We start from the raw sequence: 23,329 nt of genomic DNA, 5'->3' as shown, positions 1-23,329 counted from the left end.
TGTACAAATGGGAGGAGTAAGAACTAATTGGTGTGAATTGGAAGTGGAATCAGTTCATTTTAGCACTTGTGAATATTTTTAAGGAAGTGTTATTTTAAGCCCTCTGGGGAGGTATTTTAAAGTACATTGTCAAGAACTACAAAAATGTGTATGCATACAAATTGCTTCTAAAGTTTCCTGACAGAAATGCACACAATGAGCACTTACGCATTAGCCAATTAAGTATGCTGGAGGTATTTCTGTAGAACTACAATAAAACTACCATGTAGTGAGTAACAATATGATACCTCGATAGTACATCACCAGCTACGCAACCCTTTCCATCCAAAGGATTCCTTATTTACATTTCATCTATGACTTCCCTTGATTTTAGGTGCAGCCAGACATAAAAACAGAACATATTGCACAAAGCTTTAAGTCTAAACCGAAGTCCATGTATTTTATCTTTCCTTTCATGACTCCCTATCTAAAGAAGTGTCACTACGGGTTAGTTAAATAATTATGGCCTGGCATCTTAACATACTAGGCATGAAAAGACCCGTTCCCTTAGGCTCTATGAGTGGTAATATTTCCCTAGCTTAAAAACAACTAAGGTTTTATATCAGTAGTGATACCACCTGTGCATATCATAAAAATGGAAGTTTTTCCTTGTAATTATTATTAGCAAATCCCAATTCCCTTTCTCATAGTGCTCGGGAAATTGGAAGAGAAAGACTTCATGAGGAAATTGCTGGAGAGACATCAAATCAAGTTGGGTGTTTCTAGAGTTACAGAGAAACCTGACAAATTTAACTTTTTCACATCCTCAAATATCTCCTATACAAGGAAATGGATGAATATTTTTCTATAAACTGACATTTTGATATATTATTCTGCTATCAAGCCACTTAATAATATGCTTCCTCATTTCCCTTATCACTACTGTATCATACTGTCATCCAGTTTCTTAGCTACTTAGAGAGAACTGTTTGGTGAAGTGAGCGCGGTGCTTTCTACATCTTTAAATGAGGATTAAAGGACAAAGGGAAGCGTGGTGTTTGCAGAAACTGTTTTGGCGAACAGCGTATGTATTTTGTTGAGAACACGATTACTATCAAGCTGAATAACAGATGATTTGAAATTCCAAGTACAAATCATGAAATGAGTTTCTCCTCGTTATGTTAGATTCCTCAGGGCTGCTTTCTCAGACGTTCTATTGATGTTTCTTTTATAAACTGAATGTTGGGAATAGAAAAAGAGGAAAAATAATTGTTTAGTAACTTACTGCATCTGCATAGCAAACTATTAGTAACTAATGAAGTGTTATTTGGTCATAAGTATAGTTATATAGCAGATTGAATAAATTTAAAGATCACTGAAAACAAACTTGAGTACTTTTTTTTTAATCATAAAGAAAAATTGCAGCTTGGCAAGTTTATAGGGTAAGTATGAATCCCAATCATATGCTTTAGATAATTTTCTTTTGCTTAAAAAAACTTTTACCAGAAAATAAAGAAAAGAAAAATCTTAAACATTTCATCATAACTTTACTAATCATTTTTCTAAATTAAAAAAAAATTTCAAAGATGATTCAAAATAATTTAATGAAGTGAGTTACTTTAGCTTAAAATTAAAGTAGCTATTTTATTTTCTCTAAGTCTCAAAATTCATTATTTTACTAAGAATCATAATCATGCATATATGGTGATTCCATTTCTCTGAAATTTTCACTTTATGATAAACATGTTCTTTGTTATCACATTATTCTTTATATTAGAATTAATAGAATTCTGACTTATTTACTGTTACCATATATTTTTCTATTCATTTTAACAAATACTGTGGAACAATTGAAATATTTTAGAAGTATCTGCTCTTTTAAGAACAGATTCGTGTAAATTCACCTGGACCTGGGGCCTTTGTTAGGGATAAGTTCAGCTTTTCTCTACTGTTTTTGTTACTGGGCTTGCCCCATTCACCACTTCCCAGTCAATTTCTTCAGTGTTGGAATGTCCATTTCATCTCAACTTTCATTTTTTTGCTCTAAAGTAGTATACAGGGATTTATACTTTTAAAAAACCTCTTCTATATCTACAGCTGTGTTCTATTTCTCATTTCAAAGTTGTTTATTTTAACCAGTGCTCATTTTCTTGGTTAGACATGAGAAATATTTATTCCTTTTATTGGTCTTTTCAAAAACCCAACTTTAAGTTTTACGATATATATTTTGTTTCATTACCATGAAACAAATTTCATGGTAGTTTATATCAGTTTATTTGCTAGTATCTGCTTTTATCCTTATTGCTTTCTTCTTTGTAGTTTGCTTAGGTTTTACGTGTGTGTATAAATGACCCTACAATTTCCTCAGAATCCCACTGTAGATACATCTAATGGGTCATTTCTTTCTACTCTACCATTTAATTTTTTATTTCTTAAAGCAAATGTTATTTAGAGCAAAAAAAGATTCCAAGGGAATGGTTTTAAGAGGATTGTACTTTATAATATATTTGACTAGAAAAATTACTGTGTGATTTCTCATTTTGGACTTTTACATTTTTTAACTCATATATGGTAAACATTCCACAGATGTTTGAAAATAATAGGAAATAGATACAAACATATATGAGTGTTCAAGCTTGTTAAGTGATTTATTAAAATCCTAGTGTTATTTTTTATCATCTATTTGAGCTGTCGCTCTGAGAAATCGTGTGAATTACTAAGATTCACCACTAAAAGGTTTTCCCTCATGCACATATATTTCTAACTACCGTGCTAGGTACATAAAGGTTTGGGATCCTAATAGATTCTTGATGGTTTTTCTCTATATTAAATGGCACCCTTTGTTTCCAAATCTTGGCTATTATAAATAACACTGCAATGAACATAGGGGTGCAAATATCCTTTTGAATTAATGCTTGGGTTTCTTAGGATATATTCTCAGAAGTGGGATCACTGGGTTAAAGGCAGATCCATTTTTGATTTTCTGAAGAAACTCCATACTGTTTTCCACAGTGTCTGTACCAGTCTGCATTCCCACCAACAGTGTGTGAAGGTTCCCTTTCCTCTGCTGCTGAGTTGTACACTTGAAACCTGCATGGCTTTGCGAACCAATGTCATTCTAATAATTTCAATTAAAAAAATCACTCTTTGTCACCTTTAATTTTGGCTTCAGTTCTATTTTTTATTGATGTTTTAATACTATTCTACTTTTGTGCTAACTTTTCCCTGGCATTTCATCTCTTTATTTTCAAACTTGATCTTCATGACTGTCTCTTTTTCATAACACCTTATTATTTTCTTTGATATGTTTTTCAAAGCATGTACTCTGCTCTACTAATTCTCTTTGCTCTGAGAGAACTTTTTGAGGTAGGTACCTTTATAAATATGCTCATTCTAAAAAAATGTTAGGTTTTTTGTTTTTAATTTAATATTTCTACTTAAGGATTTAGACTAGATGTATGCTTCCATAACCTAATAGGAATTCCCGTCCAGCGGTCAGTAACAGTTTCTAACCCTAAGAGCCTACTTCCAAGACAAGGAGGTGGGCAAGTGGCAGAGGCACAGCCGCTTCAGCACAGAGGAGTAAGGAGGTGCTTTGTCACTGGCTGTGATGGTTCAGTCCCTCCTGGTCTTGAGCATTTCTCAGTAGTCTGGGATGGCACTAATGCAGCCAGAACTGGGAGTATGATACCGTAAATCCCAGACCAGGTCATTTTCCACCACACTACTCCATGCTTACTTGAAATTGTTCACACTTGCTTTTGTCCTCTGGTCCTAATTAAAAATAGCTTGCTGTATACACAAATGTGTATCATTATGGTTCCAACATATTAAAAATCAACGTTCACAGATCGACTATGTCAATGCTGATTTTTTATGAAATTCAATTATGCTAGTATATAATAAGTTACAATACAATTTTGACTCAGGAGAAAGTGTAATGGAAATTATCACCATAAATGCTATAGTTTTCATATGCACCATTGTAAGGGCAGTATGTCTCATCAGGACAGACACGTGTATGCATCTAGGGGAGGCACAGAGGAGTCAAACGTAAGAGAAAGATGCTGATTTTTATTAAAAAGCTGTCAAATGTAGCAGAGTGCCTGGCATGAAAAGTAGGAAGGGACTTTCGTTCCAGCCTCTACTTTTTAAGTAAGGAAACTGAGCACAAAGGACATCAAATGATTCTCCTGAGATTTTGATCACCAGAGACAACTTGGGGAGGATGAACGTTTATTCTCAAAGTAATCCCTGGAGAGAGAAGACTGAAGCACTGACACGAGGCAGGAGATCCTGTATGAGAAAGAAGCCATTCTACACTGTTCTGTACTTGACACAGTAGTGATGTAGAATGAAGTTTGCTTTTTAAAAAATCGTATGCAGAAATAAGGGCTTTAAAACCATTTTCTATGCATTTTTGATTTGCTTTTCCATAAATGCTAATGGTATGAATATCTCTTCATATGTTTACTTACCTTCTGTACATTTCTTTGGTGGAGTATCTATTCAAATATTTATTTTTTAATTGGGTCATTTATTTTGTTTAATTGTTGTTTTAATAAGTTCTTCAAATATCCCAGATACAAATCCTTTATCAGTTATGTTTCACAAATACTTTCTCTTTGTCCTTGTCTTCTAATTTTATTAACAATACCTTTCAAAGACCAATAATTTTAAATTTATGATCATTTTTTATTATGGTTCATGCTTTTCATATTCAGTCTAAGAAATCTTGGATTAATCCAAGGCATCAGAGATTTTCTACTATATAGGCACTTTCTTTTAAAAGAATATACTTTTAAGTCTTTTAGATTTAGATTAATCACCCATTTTGAGTTGATTTTTGAGTATGTGTGAATGCTTGAGGTTCAGTGTTTGTGCATATGAACATCCCATTTTTACAGCACTATTTACTGTTTCCCAGCACAGCTGTTGCCCATCCATTGACTACATACTTGTGAACCTATTTCTGAACTCTGTTCAGCTTCTTTGCTCTGTATGCCCATACTGTTCCTAATATCACACTTTCTTGATTGCTATCTTTATAGTAAGTACATTTTGAAATATAGTACTGTAAATCCTCCAAATTTGTTCTTGTTTTTCAATTTTGCTATTCTACATCCTTTGCATTCATTTGCTTGCCAATTTTTACCAAAAAAAAAAAGACTGCTTACTTTTTTTAACTGGGATTGTGTTGAACTATGTCATAATTTGGAAAAAATTGACACCTTTACAATATTGACTTTTCCAATCCCATGAACATAGTATATACCATTCCATTTATTTAAATCTGTAATTTCTCTCTGCAATGTTTTCTACTTTTTGGTATATGATTTTTGTGCATTGTTTTTGCAAAATGTGACTCTAAATATTTCATGATTTTGATGCTATTGCAAATATTACTGTCTTTTTATTTTAGTTTCCAATTGTTCGTTGCTATTTTATAGAAATATAATTGATATTTTTATGTTAACCTTATATTTTCTCACCTTACCAAAGTCACTTATTAGTTTTAGTAGCTTTTTTGGTATGTTTTGTAGAATATTCTACATAGGAAATCATTTCATTAAGAAAGATCAACCACTCCAGCTTCCTCTGGCAACTGGTTGTATATCGAACTCTTAATACAGGCTCACTTTTTTTTCATGTTCTACCTTGACATAAAGCCTTGTTTTTCTTTTTGTTTGAGACCTATTCCCAACACTTTTTACCAACTAATTGTTTATTTATGCTTCAGATCTCAGGTCAAACATCACTTCCTCAGGGAAGCTTTTGCTAGAACAATTCTTCACGTTCTACTTTTTACTACCATTTTTCATTAATCCAGCCAACAAATGCCTACTGCCTACGACTGAATGTCTACTATGTGCCATGGTTCTTTCTTACCACAATCTATCTGTGCGTCCTAGTACTTACTACTATTGTAATTATACACTTATCTCCATGATTTTTTGACTATTGTCTCTCTCCTGTAGATTGTAAGTTTCTTGAGAACAGAGTCATGATTACTTTCTGTTCTCCTCTGATGTCCATGCCCATGAAGGCCCTAACATGGGCATGTCCTCATTAAGCACTGAATAAATAATGAGCCGAAACAAAATACCTGTCCAGAAGATAGAGAAAATATTCTGTGCTTGCTTTGGTAGCACATATATTAAAACTAGAACAATTCATAGAAAATTAGCATGGCCCTTGTACAAGGATGACATGCAAATTTGTGAAGAAAATATTTTGCAGTAGCATTGGCTGGCTCAATGCTATTCAATGTACACTGCTCAAAAGACTTTCACTAAGTTTAAAATCACAATTCAATCTCCATACATAAAAATGTATCAGAAATACTTTATAATGTATTTTTTTTTAAGTTCTAGGAGATGAAGTTTGGAGCTCGGCTTGTAGACTCGAAGCACAAGGAGTTAATTTTAAAACTCACAAATGAGACATTTATTTGGGTAAAAGATACTATAACTTCATATTAGACTTAAATATAATTTTATATTTTGTCAGATAAAAAATATTTAATCCTACAGACCACTACACGTCCTTAAAATTATACTCGTACTTTTTCTAGTTCATGAGTCATTGGGATCTAATTGACTCAGGTAAACAGGGAAATGTGATAAATTTGAAATGACTTGTTGATCAAGGTCTTGATTTTATTGTAAATGGTTTGGTTTTGTTCCATTTTAAAGAAGATTAAATAAAATAAGCTTAGTTTTGTTTATCTTTTAACATGAGAAGATCCAAATGCTTAAATCTAAGTATAAATTCACATTTTTAAATGCAAGACAAATTACCCACACATAAACAAGTTTAATTTGGGAGGCATTATTTTTCAAGTGGTATTAACCTAAACCATTCTTGCTATAACTTACTGAGTAGTTTTATCTTATCTTTAATTACACATTCACTGAACACCTTTTCTCAGGTAAAAGTACTCCATCACTTTTTATTAATGCTTTAGACACATTTATTTTTTCTGTTACATTTATCAAGGTCACCTATAATAGCTAAGAAAAAAAATTAGTATGTCTCATTTAGGAATCTCTTTTCTTCTACATGCATCTCAATGTCAACACTTATTAATGAATACAAACAATGCAAAAGAAAGAAATTATTGTGCTGATTTATTAAACAGGGATTGAAGTAGCCTTACTTTTTTTCCTGACACTTCAAGAACAGAGTGCCAGTTCAAGTGCCATAGAAGTTCAAAAGCAGTCAGAGAAAAAGGCACACTGTTTACCTGAAAACTATTGTTTATTTAAAGACACTGTTCTTCTCATGTATGGACGTAGATGATGAACCTAACATGTGACAATTACCTTCAAAGAACATTTTAAATTGAAGTAGATATGAAATCAACATGACTATTCTTATCAGAAGTCTTAGCCTCCTTTCAAAAATAAGTTATAGAAAATGTGTAATTTACATATTTTAAAATTTAATGGGTCTTAAAAGTTACTCAAGCCAGTGTCCTGAAAAGTGCAAAAAGAAATCCTTTATGTAAATTGAACCACTATCCTTCTGTTTTATCATCACAATAACCAGTAAACTGTAAAATTCAAATAAGCATTTTAGGAATCTCGAAATATGAATAAGTGCTAGTGCATTCCAGGTAAAAATAAGAGTAAAAACATAGATTTTTCTGGTTAAAAAAAAGGAAGATTCATTGCTTTTGTTTGCAACTAAAATGTCAAATGCAAGAATTCACATGGCAGGAAGTGAGCCGAAGAAAAATACAGGTGCCTAATTCACAAGATACAAAAAACCGTATAAAGGTGACCATCTGGGGAGAGCTGGCTGACTTAATTTTCCTACAAGCTTACCGTCTGCTCTATATTTTTCTTCCAAACTCCATATTCTGACCTCAAAAATGCATCTACATGTTTTGTTACATGCATTTCCTTATAAACATAAATGCGTGCAGACCTAATTATACAAAGAATATTAATACAACGAAGGACATATTGTGTCGTATTTTACTTAATCTCAGTTTGCCGATTTTTAAAAAAGGTTTTGTTTCCAATGGTGATGCCTTTTGAGCCTTTCAGCTGTTCTGTAAATGACAAGCACAGTTCTAAGAAACAAAGACATCTCTGAGAATGGTGGTTCACAAGAAGGCCTAAAAGGAGGCCCAGAAGGCAGACCTCTAGAATGTCAAAGACAGGAGATGGGAACCTAGGATTATAAGCCTGATGCGGACACAATGGATCATCGTGAAGTAGCAACAAAGCTAAAGCGGTGAGGGTCTCCGGCTTGTCACAAAGCACTGATCGCCCAAATATCCTGAGTATGTCAGGACTTCTGAAAGAGCCATCACACTTTCCTGCCATGGTGAATTAATATGCTGAGCAGAAAAACACTTTTTACATGAGTCTTCTTTTTATATCTGAGCTGAATGCTGAAAATTATGCTTCTCATACTAACAAAAAAGTACTTATTTTCAAGTACTTGTTTCCATTATTATTTCCAAAACTAATCTTTTTTTCAATCCTGACTTTTATTATAAAATATCTGTAGGGATTACTTCTTCCATATCCCCATTTCACGTTCTAATCATTGGAAGATTATTCTCTAGCACTATATCCTATATAGTGTCTGTGCTTCAGAAAGTTTTTCCAATTTTCAATACTTTTCCCAAGTCAAAGCCTCTCAATTTTTACTTGTTCACCAGCCCCCGCCAGCATCCTGGAGCTCATTAAGTAAGTGCTAAGGTTAAACTCATTGGCTTCTTGAACCAACATGCTTCCCCTTTGACTTTTTTCTTTACATATTTCTCTGCTTATTAGTCCATAAGGCATGACTATTATTATCTCTTTCTTCCTTCCCATTCCCATAACTCCTCCTCAAGTCCAGGTCAGGTCATCTGGATTACAACATTAATACAGTTCCAAACTGTCAAACTCTTCCAAAGAATAACAGGGTCCTTTGAACAAAGAGTTTCGTATTCCACAGGACTTGGAAATTCAAGTACATCATAGACTACATTTAGGGACATTTTAAGTTTGTTTCGCCCAACACTGGGAAAGTCGATATTTCCTCCTTCATTTACCATGGATACTTTTTCAAGGAGCACCCAATAAACTCTCCCAGATTAATGTTTGTAAAACACGGATCTTCAGCATCCAATCAATTCCGCAACCAATTTTCGTATTAATTAACAGACCTTTCCACTTTTCTGCTCAAAATTTTCAAATACTCTCAATTACCCATCAAAGAAAGCTAAGCACCTCTCTCTGCAACCTACATGTTTCATCTTATCTTTCACAACTTCAGCTCTGTAGTTTAGGATCTGCTGTACGGCAACTGCTCATCTCCACATCAAATAAATGTGTTGCATCAAATAAATGTATGCCATCACTCAGCAATGAATCAACCATTCACACACAACTATGGTACTATCAGCATCTCTTTAAAGACTTAATGGTTTCCCGATGCTCGCCAAACTTAAATCAAGGTGCACTTTGCTGAAGAAAAATGTATTTACTTTCTTTTCTCCATGGTTTGAAAAACTCTGCTATAGACAATTAAAGCTACCTACACTGAGTATTTTTAGCAAATTAATTTGTCATACTGCATGTTTTTTTCTGAAATAAAGGTGGGATGTGGCGCTTACTTAGCATAACTGAGTCAGTTGGAGAGTAGATGTGGACTGATCATATTACCTGCGATCACTTTGTGTTTACCAGTATGAAAATACATATTCTCGTTCAATTTAAAAGAAAAACTAACATCTGTTGAAAGTAGTTATAGCCCATTACAAACTTTAGGTTATAAATTTAACCACAATACTTATTTGTTCAAGAAATATTTAATTGTGCATCTGCTTTGGGTCGAGCATTATACTTGGTAAAAAGTAGTCAACAAGATGGACATAATTGTTACCACAGCATATAGTTCTTACTATTCTCACAGACATAGGAGTTTCAAGCATGTTGAGAATTTTATTTCCCTTCAGCTACTATACAATTTCTATACTTCTTTTGAAAGCAAAAGTTCTTGGGAAAGTTGTTTATTCTGTCTCTAAAATATCTGTTTTTATCCGCTGTTGCACCTACTCCAATGAAGCTTTCACCTGCTATTTCAACAACATGCCAGAACCAACAAGGACCTCCATCCACACTGCTACATACAATGGACAATTCCCAGATGACATCTTACCTCACCATTAGCATTTCACAAAGATGGCCCTTCCCATCTTCTTAAAAGGCTCTTTTACTTGGCTTCTTATCACCATTCTCCTTTGGTTTTCCTCCCTGAATGGTGCTTCCTCATCTTCTCTATCTTTAAATGTTAGAATTACCCAAGGCTGAGTCACCAAACATCATCCTCCAGATGGCTTTAAATACCATCTATATGCTGATAATTTCCCTATTTATATCTCCATCCTGGACTTTTCTCTTGAGCTCCAGAAGTTTATCTAGAGCTTCTAACTCAAACTCTCCATGTGGGTGTCTAGCAGCTATGACCCAAATCCATAATCCTCCTGGATTAGCCTGTTCCCCTTTGCTCCACTATAATCTTTCCAATCTCAGTAAAGTGAAGCTTCACCTTTTCAGATACTCAGGCCAGATACTTCATTTCTCTCAAATGCTGTATTCAGTTCAGTCTCTCATCAAATCCTGATAGCTAAATCTTCAAATGTATCGAGAATTTGACCAGCTATCACTACCTTTCCTGCTACTACTGCCCAGATTCCAACCACCTTGACTTCTGATCTGGATTTTTTTCATTACTTTCTCATCTTCCTGTCTACCCTTTACCCCTTGGTCAACATAGCAAAGAAAGTCTGCTCCAACTAACATCTCTCTTGTGGGGACTTGCGGCCAAGATGGAGGCATAGGTAGATATGCTTTGCTTCCACACACAACCAAAAGAAGGACAACAACAAATTAAAAAACAGAAAACAACCAAAACTGCCAGAAAATAGAACTACATGGAAGTCTGACAACCAAGGAGTTAAAGAAGAAATATTCACCCAGACTGGTAAAAAGGGCATACACATGCACCAGGCAGGCAGAGAGGATGCGAGACAAGCTGGTGGCTGGTGGACCCGGCCAGTGAGACCGGGTGGTCCCATATTCACTTATGGATAAACTGGGAGGAATAATTGGGGAGCATGCAAACCAGGGTTCCATCGTAAAAGAACTAAAGCCTCAAAACCTGTGGCTGTAAAAATCAGTGGGGGTTGCAATGTTAGGAGAAACCCCCAGTCTCACAGGTTAGTCTGTTGGAGGGACCCACCAGGTCCTAGAACATACACCAACTGACTCGCCCTGGAATCAGCACCAGAAGGGCCCAATTTGCTTGTGGGTAGTGGGGGAAATGACTGAAAAGTAGGGCGATGGCCAAGCAAGCAGCACTGTATCCTCTGTGACCCCTCCTGCTACATGTAGCACCACAACGTCAGGAAGTGGGTGGCCCCACCCTGGCAAATACCTAAGGCTCCACCTCTTACAATGTAAAAGGTGCCCCAAAACAAAAAAACATGGCCCAAGTGAAAAAAAACAGATCAAAACTCCAGAAAAAGACTAAGTGAAACAGAAAGTTCCAAACTATCAGATGCACAGTTCAAAACACTGGTAGTCAGGATGCTCACAGAAATGATTAAGTGTGGTTGCAAAATAAAACAAAGATGGGAAGGTTATACAAAGTGAAATAAAGAAAATATACAGGGTACCAACAGTGAAGGGAAGGAAACCTGGACTCAAATCAACAATTTGGAACAGAAGGAAGACATCAACATTTGACTGGAACAGAATGAAGAAACAGGAATTCAAAAAAATGAGGACAGGTTTAGGAATCTCTGGGACAACTTTAAATATTCCAACAACCGAATGATAGGGGTGCCAGAAGAAGAAGAGAAAGAACAAGAAATTGAAAACTTATTTGAAAAATAATGAAGGAGAACTTCCCTAATCTGGTGAAGGGAATAGACCTGCAAGTCCAGGAAGCTCAGAGAGTCCCAAACAAGTGGGACCCAAGGAAGCACACACCAAGGTACATCATAATTACATTAGCCAAGGTTAAAAAGAAAGAGAGAATATTAAAAGCAGCAAGAGAAAAGGAGAGAGTTACCTACAAAGGAGTTCCCATAAGACTATCAGCTGATTTCTCAAAAGAAACCTTGCAGGCAAGAAGGGGCTGGGAAGAAGTATTCAAAGCTATGAAAGGCAAGGACCTACATCCAAGATTACTCTATCCAGCAAAGCTCTCATTTAGAGTGGAAGGGCAGGTCAAGTACTTCCCAAATAAGGTAAAGCTAGAGGAGTTCATCATCACCAAGCCCTTATGATATGAAATGTTAAAGGGACTAATCTAAGAAAAAGAAGATCAAAATTATGAACAGTAAAACAACAAACCCACAACTATCAACAACTGATTCTAAAAACAAAAAAACAAGCTAAGCAAACAACTAGAACAGGAACAGAATCATAGAAATGGAGATCACGTGGAGGATAATCAGCAGGGAGAGGGAGGGGACAGAATGGGGGAAAAGGTACAAGGAATTAGAAACATAAATGGTAGGTAGAAAATGGACCAGAGGTGGGGGAGGTTAAGAATAGTATAGGAAATGGAGAAGCCAAAGACCTTTAATGTACAACCCATGGGCGTGAATTAACAGAGTGGGGGATGCTGGTGGGAGGGCGGTGAAGGACAGAGGGGAATAAAGGGAGAAAGAAAATGGGACAATTGTACTGGTGTAATCAATAAAATATACTTTAAAAAATTAAAACATATAAAAAATAAAATCCCTCTTGTGGCTTTAGTATCTTAGCATAAACGCCAAAGTCCCTAAAATAGCAAGCCCCAGCCTCATCCAGTCAGGGGGTGCAGTGGCCTACCCTGAGTGCTCAGGTCAGTTCCATGAAAAGGTCCTCACCATCTTTCAAGAGGCCCCAAGGTGGCCTTCAGCAGCCACTGCCAAAACTTCTGGAGGTAGATTAGCCACGACTTTTGCACGGTGACCTCACTGTTTGGAACCCTCCCTGCCAGACCACCCCAGCAGTGCAGAAGAGAGCTATGAGCTGACCTTCCACCAAGGTGACAAGGGATGGACCTAACTCCAGCCCTGGACCGCACTCCTGGAAGCCGTCATGTAGCCTGGCTTGTTCCTGGGGCTGCACCTTCAGGACCTGGGCTCCCTAGAACCATCCTGCCTGAGCCTGCAATCTGCCCCTTCCCTTCTCCCCCTGTTCATCCCAGTGGTAACTGTAAGAACTAAAATGTCATAGCTTGTCAAAGAGTAAGCTTTCAGGAAGCCTGTCTTTGACTTTACCTGTTACTACCTACCATTTTCCTTGTTCACTCTGCTCCACCCACTGGGCCCAATCCTGTTCCTACAACACTTTTAGAGCACTATTGAGCCCGACGTTTAGACTTGCTGCTTCCTCTGGGCCACTTTCCCCCAGTTATCACCAGGGCCAACCCCTCATTTCCTCACAGTTCCTTTTTTACAATATCTAATACGTGGTCCTCCATGTAAAAGAGCTACTCCTCATTTCCTTGGCTCTCACACCCCACAGTGCTGCTTCAAGTTTTCTTACACATTTATAATTATATAAAGTGCTAGGTACCTGTTTATTTCCCTTTTGTCTGCCCTCCACCTCCGTCCCACTAGAACAGAACCTTCAGGAGACGTGAGATTGTGTCTGTTGTGTGCACTGCTGCTCCCCAGGGCCTAGAGCAGGGGCTGGCCCAGGGGAACCAATAATATTTGTGGGGTGTATGCTTCAGTGAATTTTAAGTAAATTCACTCGAGTGAATTTACTTGAAGTAAAAAGGTCATTATAAAGTGCTACAGAAGCACAAAACAAAAGTATCTAACCCAGGCCAAGGCAACAAGGAAAGATTTCTTGAGGAACTAGCAACCTGAATGTTAAGAAGACTTTTGCCAGGAAAAGGAGTTTGCCAGGAAAACGGAGGAAGAGGAAGGGCAGGTGTTCCCCACAAAAGGAACAACATTGCCAAGATCCTGAGTTTATTGGTTCATTCAACAAATATTTACTCGACACCTGCAACGGTCAAGGCTATGTTCTTGGCACTTTGGCATAAGGACTAAAGGGGAAAGACCACATACAAATAAATATTGGATAAATGGTTAGTTTATTAAAAAGCTATAGAAACAAATCTGGACCTATACGATCTTGTTAAGATCAATATATTTCATAAAAACTTAATTGATTTTTAAAAATCTGGGATAGATAACAGAAAATGATAGAAGTAGGGGAAGAAGACTATTTAAATGTGGTCGATAATATTTCCAAGGAGGTAAAGTTTGAGCACAAAACAAATGAAGTTCAGGATGTGTCATTATTTGAGGAAAAATCATTCCAGGCAAAGGAACAGAAAATCCAGGAAGATATGTTTACAAATGGAAAGAACAGTAAAACATTGGCCATACAGACTGGGAAAGAGGGAGGCTAAGAAGAAAATGTTAGAATCCTACTCTAGAAACCCCAGCAAGCCAATATGGAGAATGCTGGACAACAGGAAGCCACTGAAGAGTTTAATTTACTGAATGGCATCATCAGATTAATATCTCAAAAAACCAAAGCCAAACATAAGGCTCATGCCCATTACTGGATATTTTAAGATGTAACCCACAACAGGTTCCTTTCAGGTTTGACGGTCATTTCCAGTGTAAGCCTATTGCATCAGATAAAGTGAAAATGGTGTTAAGTAATTTTTCCTGTAACGGTTTGTAAAAAGAAGTTTTTAAGCTTTTCAAAATGTTAATATAATTTAATGTCTTTCTATATTTTAGAAGAATCTTTTATTTATTTTTTATTAAATTCATTGGTGATATTGGTTAGTAATAGGATCATATAGGTTCCAAGTGCACATTTCTATGACACACGCTCTGTACATTGCATTGTGTGCCCACCACCCAAAGTCAAATTTATCTTCTGTCACCACATCTTTGGCTCCCTCTACCCTTTACCACCCACTCCCATGCCCTTCCCCCTGGTAACCACCGCAGTGTTCGCCTCTATGAGTTTCAGTTTTATACCCCACATAGAGTGAAAGCATGTGGTTCTTAGCTGTTTCTGATGGATTCATTTCGGTTAGCTTAATATTCTCGAGCTCCATCCATGATGTCATCACCACAAATGGCAGTGTACCCTTTTTCTCATGGCTGAGTAGTGTTCCATTGGGTAAATGTAGCACAGATTTTTTTTATTTTTGAATTCTAAAGGTACATTTCCTTCTTTTTAAAAGATTTTATTTATTTATTTTTAGAGAGAGGGGAAGGGGGCAGAAAGAGAGGGAGAGAAACAGCAATGTGTGGTTGCATCTCACGCGGCCCCCCACTGGGGACCTGGCCCACAACCCAAGCATGTGCCCTGACGGGGAATCAAACCAGAGACCCTTTGGTTTGGAGGCCAGCACTTAGTCCACTGAGTCAAGGCTGTACCACATCTTCCTTATCCAATCCTCTATCAAAGGACACCTTGGTTATCACATGTCTTGGCCACCATGAATTGTTGGGAGACGGACAGCAACCGTCCCTTGACAAGGTCAGGACAGTTGAGATGCATCTGCAAGGCAGAGGCAACTGTGGCTTGATTTCCTGTCTGTCTCTCCTTACAAGTTTGTTTTGGCGATCAAAAGGTGGTGGACACCTGTATTTCAGGTTCATTAATTTGCATAATTCCAATGAAGTTGTACAAAATAATTTCTTGACCAGAGAACAAAGTTCCCTCTAATGAAATAGCCCGCGAATGTTTAAAAGTTGTTGGAGTAACAGCCTCTCCTTTACCTTGAATAAGAATATATATCAATTAGACAGGCAAAGAAATAAAAAAAAGGCTGGTTAACTGTTACAAACTAAACACGTAGAAACAGTTACTAGAGAGTCAGTTTAAAGTACACAGAGAAACATTTTAGACAGAAAAGGATAGATAGCTAAGTTAGACATCACAAAGGCCTTATAATAAATCTCCTATTACCTCTACTCAATCTAGCATATCCTTTTGCCCTATGACAAATTCTGAGAAAGTTTAATATGCAATAAGACATTCAAATTCTGTACATACAGCTATTTCTAATTGCATGACTTATGGCTCTCCTGGTCAAAATAATCTTTGTTTATGATAACTGAATCTATGGGAACTTTCGTATTTTTCCTGGTTACCTTTGTATTGTTTTTTTCTGCTTAACTGATCATGCTATACTGCAAACGTTAATCACTACCTAAAATGAAAATATAAAAACCTTCTTGTACTTGCAATAAACAGAACAGAGCTTCGCTGTCCTTTGAGGTGTGTTGTTGTCTGTTGCCCATCGCCAACGCCTTACCCACCTTTGGGGATCCCTGGACTCTAGTGCGGCTGGTCTGCAGCAATGAATGATGTTGCAAGACCATTGGGATGCATATATTTTTGGAATAAATGTCTTCAAATTTTTCAGGTCGATACCCAGAAGAGGAATTGCTGGATCATAGAGTAACTATTCTTAATTAAATCCTAATGTTATTTTTTTAAAAAGAAGAATCATTAGTTTGGTATAGAACCACAAAATATTCTGACTATCCAAAGCACAAAAAGAACAAAACTGTAGGAATTAGTTTAACTGACTTCAAATTATATTACAGAGCTACGATAATCAAAACAGCATGGTATTGTCAGAAAACCACACACAGAGACCGATGGAGCAGAATTGAGAACCCAGAAATATAAAAATAGGTATGTGGGCAAATGATTTTTGAGAAAGGAGCCAAAAACACACAAAGGAGAAAAGACAGCCTCTCCAATCAATGGTGCTGGGAAAATTGGAAAGCCACATGCAAAAGTATGAAACGAGATTACAGTTTGTCCCAACGTACAAAAATTAATTCAAAATGTTTCAAAACCAAAATATAAGATCTGAAACAATAAATTACATAGAAGAAAACATAGTTACTAAACATATAGACCTTGGTTGTAAAAAAATCTTAGCATTCTTTCCTCACAGTTTTGAGTAATCTTTTAAAATTTTACCTATTTTTGTGTGTCACAGTCTTTTCTTATAGTTTCTATTCTCTTGAAATATATTTTAATAATTATAAATATGCTTGTTTTATAGTCTCTTTCTGAATTCTTTTGTGTCAAGATTTAGTTTTTCAGACATACCTTCTCCTCCCTGAGTTTCTCTCCCCTCTGCCAGAAACACAGGGCTAATTGAGACTCTAGCTCATTGTGAGCCCTTCAATCAGTGTTCTACCTCTTTCTGTTTCTGATGGGTTATTGATTGTGAGCGCGCCTTTGTCAGGAATTGTATATTCTAAGAGAATCCAATGTAGCTGGATGTTTCTGAAGGGTGCTGTCTTTTCATTTTACTTCTTTTAGTTTATCCGAGCTTAGGATTCATTTTACCTAAGATTCTTGAGAGTTTTCCTGAACCAACTCTGGCATGGAGTCAGACTCCAAGCTATATAACGCAGTTTGGGGTGTGGTGATAGTGCAGGTCTCACCCCCTGTTCCTGCCCGGCCCTCAGCCATGTGCTTATTCCTAAATCTGAGACCACCTGACACCCTTCTTATCTCCCTCCCTCCACTTCTACCAGGTGTCGCTCCATACCACTACCAGTACGGTCTATACTTCCCTTTTCATTTCTGGCACCAGGAGATTACACTTTTCCATTTGCAATGTAAAACAACAGTTTTTTAAAAAAATTTAAATCTTATCTAGCACATCTTAATGTTTGTAATGAGAGAGGCTCTGTGTTAGCTTAGCCTGCCATATTACAGACTCACTCAAATTAGTCTCTGAATTGGAATTTAATTTGAAATATGAGCAACAACATAAAGACAGTTTGCCTGACCAAACAGTTGCTCAGATGTGCAAATAAGTAGCAAAAATTAGCCAGGCTGCAAAAATGCTTTCAAAGTCTGTCTTCCCAACTGGGAACAAAATATCTTACTCAACCAGGGTAGAGTGAATTAGCTCACACAGGATGAGTGAATGTCCCAAAACAGTAATAGTAAGGGGTATAGAAACCCATTAAAGCAGAAAGGGGAGCAAGCACGTGGCAGAGCGTGGGCAGAGGAGACACGAGGTGCCGCACAAGCTTGTATGAATTCAGCCAAAATTGTAAACAAATTAATGAAAGTCCAAATGTGAGCTAGCCTGAGAGTGGGGAACCTCTGTAAGTAGTTTTTACAGGATTTTTTCCACAGACTTTCACTGGAAGATCATGAGAAAGAATGGGTCAGGATGAATATACTGGAGATGAAGACTCATTACAACTGGGAGAAAGTATAACCCTCTGTTCCAAGGGGAGGTACAGAAAACAGACCTATTTCCAGGATCCTGTACCAACGCTATTAGTGGTCCCCCGCCACTGGGCAGGAAACTGCCCCACACAAAACTCTCCAAGCACGAGGACAGAGCTTAGTCTCGTGGGCCAAAGAGAGGCAGGATCACGAAAGCCCCATCCTTGTGTCCCAGACACAGAGACTGAGGTTGGGGCAGGACGACAGGGAAGCCCTTTTGTCCCCCACCCCCAGGCTAGTAAGCACCGAGCAATAAGCAACAACAGCCGACCCTACCCTCGCGGGAAGCAGGAGAGCAGAGAGAGAGCACCATGGGGGACCTAGGTCCCCAAGGAAGGCTGAGAGCTGACCGTGCAGCTCCTCAGATAGTTAAATTAAGGATAAATAGAAAAGACATTTTCTTTTCTCATATTTGAGTGCTCTAAAAAGAAAAAAGCAGAGGTCAGTAAGAAGCATTTTCAGTGAGAGTCAGACAGTGATGAGTTTAAGCTTCAGAGAACAAATGGTCTCTGTCGCAACTACTCAACTCCACTGCTGCGGCACAAAACAAGCCGCAGACGACACGTGGATGAAATGAGTGCAGCCATGTTCCAATTAAGCTTTACTTATGAACACTGAACTTTGACTTTAACGTAATTTTTATGTATCACAAAATAGTCGTCTTCTTTTTGGTTTTTCAACCATTCATTTAAAATGTGGAAATTAGTCTTAACTCAAGGATGGAGCTAGCCTGGGGGGTACAGCTCATGACTTCTGCTTAAAAGCAAAATTAATAGCAATGAATTATGGGTTTACTGCAACAATGAGAAAAAGCAAGCAGTTTATTGTTGGGTATAAGTCATATAATTTGAAAGAACATTGTGATAATTTCAACATATGTACCATATTTTTTTGACTATAAGATGCACATTTTTCTCCCTAAATTTGGGAGGAAAATGAGGGTGAGTCTTATAATCTGAATGTAGCTTACCTGGCTCACTGAGCAGAGGGGGAAGATGGGGGTAATGGTTTATGTTATTTATGTTATTAATATTGTACCATATTTTTTGCTTCAAAATTTTTTTTCCTATTTTCCTCCTCTAAAACCTTGGTGGGTCTTACGGTCTGGTATGTCTTACAGTCCGAAAAATTTGGTACTCTCCACCCTAGGGCCACCACTGCAAATGATTTAATTAAAAAAAAAGACAAAGCAAGATTAGCAGAGTTCTACATCAAGATTAGGCCAGGAAAATATTATCTGAATATAAAACAACCAGTTAGAGCTGTATCACATGACAATTTACAAAAACAACATCTCACCTTGAAAAAAATGTCAGGAAAAATTTTTAAGAAAAAAAAGAAATGCATTTTCTTTTAAAGCTCTGAAAATAATGGAGAACAATCCAAGTAAAGAATGCCTGAAAACTTGTTAGTATATATAAGATGGACATTTGCAAACCCGCAGGTGGCCTTTGGCTGGGAAAACAAAACTGAGCAGGAAATTAGGCATACCTTGTATCTGTGTACCACAAATCTTGTTTATGGCTAATTTCAACTACTTAACTACTCAGTTAAGTAGTTAAGTAGTAGTTAACTACTCAGTAGTTAACTGAGTAACTGGTTCAACTACTTAAGATTGCAAAGGCCAACAATATGTGATGATTGCTATAACAAATACCACAGACTAAGTGGCTTGAAAAACAGTTATTTCTCACAATTCTAGAAGCTGGGAAGTCCAAGACTAAGGAGCCAGTAGGTTGAGCTTCTGGGGACAATCTTTGTCCTGAACTGCAGACTTCTGCTTCCTGGAAGTGTCTTGATATGATGGACAGACAGCTCATTCTGGTTTCTTTTTTCTCTAAAGATACTAGTCTCATCCTAAGGGCCCACCCTCATGACCTTACCCCATGGCCCCGCCTCCAAATTCTATCACATTGGGACTTATGCTTCAGCATATGGATTTTGGTGAGACACAAACATTCAGACAATATATACACCCAGTCTTTGCTAGTCCCAGTTTTAATTTGGATGCCAAACTGGGAATACTTAGAAAATGTGTGACATCAGAGAAATGAGTGTCTGCATGTCAGAGAATGCCTTGTTTATGCAGAGGCATCTATCTGTCAATCTCGAGTAACTGAAATAGGTCTGAGAAGCTGGAGTGATGCAGAATTTCCCTCTCAGCAATCAAAACAAGTATCTTAGCATTCCTTGAGCAATATGTGTTAAGTTTCACTGCCTTATTTGTCTTAATGTCCACCGTTCCTTTACAAAGCCCCATTTTCTAGAGAATATAAGCTGCACCAAAGGAGGAAATGAGTCCTCCATTTTTAGGTTAAATGTTTTAAAATTAGTAACTTTTGGCTTAAAGGGGTAAGCTTTAATTATCTGTAAGTTTTACTTAAAAGGAACATCTCTTCTACATTCAATGCTAGACAAATATGGAATTACTTTACCTGGTCCACTGAAATCTATTTGAAAACATCTCAAGGCATTTTAATGACGATGGGTAGGCAGAGAGTGATTATGTCCTTCAGGACACTTAGTCCGAGTCTTAAAGTGAAAATAGAAGTCACAGGCCCTGGCCAGGTTACTCAGTTGGTTACATCATTGTCCTGATATGCCAAGATTGCTGGTTCGATCCTTGGTCAGAGCACATAAAAGAATCAATCAATGAATGCATCAATAAGTGGAACAAACCATTATTTTTTTCTCTCCCTCTCTCTCCCCCTGCCTCTCAAAAATCAATCAATAAAAAATTTTTAAAAAGAAGTCACAAATTTCTCTTCATACCTGAGATTCAGGTTCTGCTACATTCTCATATCCATATCTCACTTATACTAACTGAATGCAATTACTGTAGGGAAAGGGGTTTGGAGGTACAATATATTATCACTTTTCCACTCCCTATGTGAGCCTGTCAAAAGTCCTGGTGTGTGAAGGAGTTCTGCCTGTGCATTGCAGATCATTGACATCTGAATGCCACAGTCATTACCACTTCAGTCACTGGCACAGCATGGGAAGAAAGAAAAAATATTGCTACTACTTTTTTATAATTCTATCTATGGGCATTTTGACTTTTAGTACTAAGAAATTAATAACTGCCATGAATAGTAAGCACAACCATTTGTTAAACACCTATTTTATAATAATTCTACTCGACTTTTCAAATTCATCGCTTAATCTTTACTATGTACATTCCTTTTATAAGCATTGTACAAAGTTCTCTCCCTTTTGTCCTTGGCAGCCAGCTGTCCTGTTGTGTCTCTTACCTGACTGCCTGTTCTTTGAAGCTTTTGCAAGCACTTCTGTGTCTGTTTCCCCTTTCAAGTTCAAGTTCTTCAAGGCTTATTATAGACCCTGCTACACACCTATGCACTTGATCTACACGGCCTCAAGAATTAACCGACCTCAGCTCCAAGTGCTTTATTTATCCTCTTTCTGCCTCAGTTCCCACATCTTCAAAATACTAATGGCATCTGCTTCAAAGGTTTGTTGTGAGGAGTAATTGAAATGAAACATGGAACGTGCTAAGCACGATGCCTGGCATGCAGTCTATGCTCATTATGTGAGAGCTGTTGCTAAAATACTCAAACTATGTTGCTCATAAATTATCTGTTGAATGGCTATCTTCCCTAGACCGCAATTCAGGCCTTAGCGTAGGCCTATCTACCCTTAGGCCTTGATCTGGGCCCTTGCACATAGTAGATTTTCATTCACTTTCCCCTGGCTGGCTAGTTGAAGGACGAATTAAAGCAATGTATCACCACGCTAAGTGGGTGTCTTTATTCCCATATTAAGAATGAAAGAAATACAATTTGGAGAGATTTAGCAATATTCTAAGCTCCCATAGATAGTAAGCGGTAGAACTGCAATTCAAATCCATGTCTGTCTATCGCACTTTCCATGTCTCACACTGGGCAAAGTGCATGCTCTGGGAGAAGAGTTGAGGATAATCACTCATTACTGAGGACTTACTGTGGACCTGGCAGTGTCCCTAAGCACTTGCACGTGTCTTCTCAGTTCATTTTTATAGCAACGTTAAGAGGTGCAGACCACTATTACATTCAGTTTTGCAGTTGAAAACAAAAGAACAAAGAAGATAGTAACGGGTCAAAGTTAAATAGCTAGTAAGAGACAGGTGTAAGCAGGCTTTGACCCCAGACGGCTGCCTCCAAAAACTCACCTCCCTGCCCGGCCTGGAACACATGTATCTATTTCAGAGTCTCGTGATGCTTTATAATTGAACAGCACCAAAAAGGATCAAAAAGTCACTGTTGGTTATATTTCCCCCAGTAACTATTTAGTACACTTTGATATCTGCATATAAATGGAATATAAGCACTAAAATCTCCATAAATTCTAATCCTAGTCCTAAACAATGACTGAATATTAAAGTCTATCTGTAACAACTTTCCCAATTTGTGGCTCAACTTTTGCCTGGTTCCAGTAATCCAGTAATAGGATATTCACTAATTCCCAGAAGGTACTCATTCTAATTTTGAAGAGAATAAATGTAGGGGATATTTTTCTTAAATAAGAATCAGTCATCTTGTATCTTCTGCTCACTTCCCTGGTTTTAACCCTGAAATGTTGCAATATTTGAAGACAAAACACTAATATATTAGCACACATTTGAGCACTTAAATCTCAGTGTTAGGCAATGGGAACACAAAGATGAACATAAATAACTTACAGTGTTAGGGTGACAACAGTATAAAAGAAAAATTCAATCTTGTGTAGTAAGTGTTCTCCTGGAATTATGAAATTGGAAAAAAAAGCATTATTGGAGCACCAAGAAAGAAGTGATTTGGAGAAAGGGCTGGCAAATTCAGTGTGTGCACACAGAGGAAACTTTTTGTTTTGACCTCCAGGCATCTCCAAATGCTTCCTGCTTCTAGAGGATACTAAATAAACAGGTTCCCTGCCTCTTACTATAGTCTGAAGGCAACAAGCTTCATCTGTTCCTGCCCTCTGGCAGTAGGGTGTGCATACATGACTTCCAGGACTCAAGAAAGAAATAACTTTCATTGCTGCGTGGTCACTATGTCAAGCCAATTCTAAGTACTTTATACCATTTAACTTATTTAAAGCCAGCATTCTAGGAGGTC

General features: G+C 37.3%; 1 protein-coding gene and 1 non-coding gene across 3 annotated transcripts in view; one reads left to right on the top strand and one right to left on the bottom strand.

Annotated features, from left to right (window-relative positions):
- Positions 1-23,329, bottom strand: part of LIN7A (lin-7 homolog A, crumbs cell polarity complex component) — a 149,852-nt gene that overhangs the window by 117,797 nt on the left and 8,726 nt on the right. The window lies entirely within an intron of this gene.
- Positions 6,113-6,215, top strand: LOC119058986 (U6 spliceosomal RNA). The gene has a single exon (XR_005084342.2). It is a non-coding gene; the product is annotated as a U6 spliceosomal RNA (small nuclear RNA).

The sequence above is a fragment of the Artibeus jamaicensis genome, unplaced genomic scaffold, assembly GCF_021234435.1.
Source record: "Artibeus jamaicensis isolate MK-2021 breed Jamaican fruit bat unplaced genomic scaffold, CSHL_Jam_final scaffold_584, whole genome shotgun sequence".
Taxonomy (NCBI): Eukaryota; Metazoa; Chordata; class Mammalia; order Chiroptera; family Phyllostomidae; genus Artibeus; species Artibeus jamaicensis.
The sequence above is the reverse complement of the archived record's forward strand: the minus strand, read 5'-3'. Positions and strand labels throughout refer to the sequence as shown.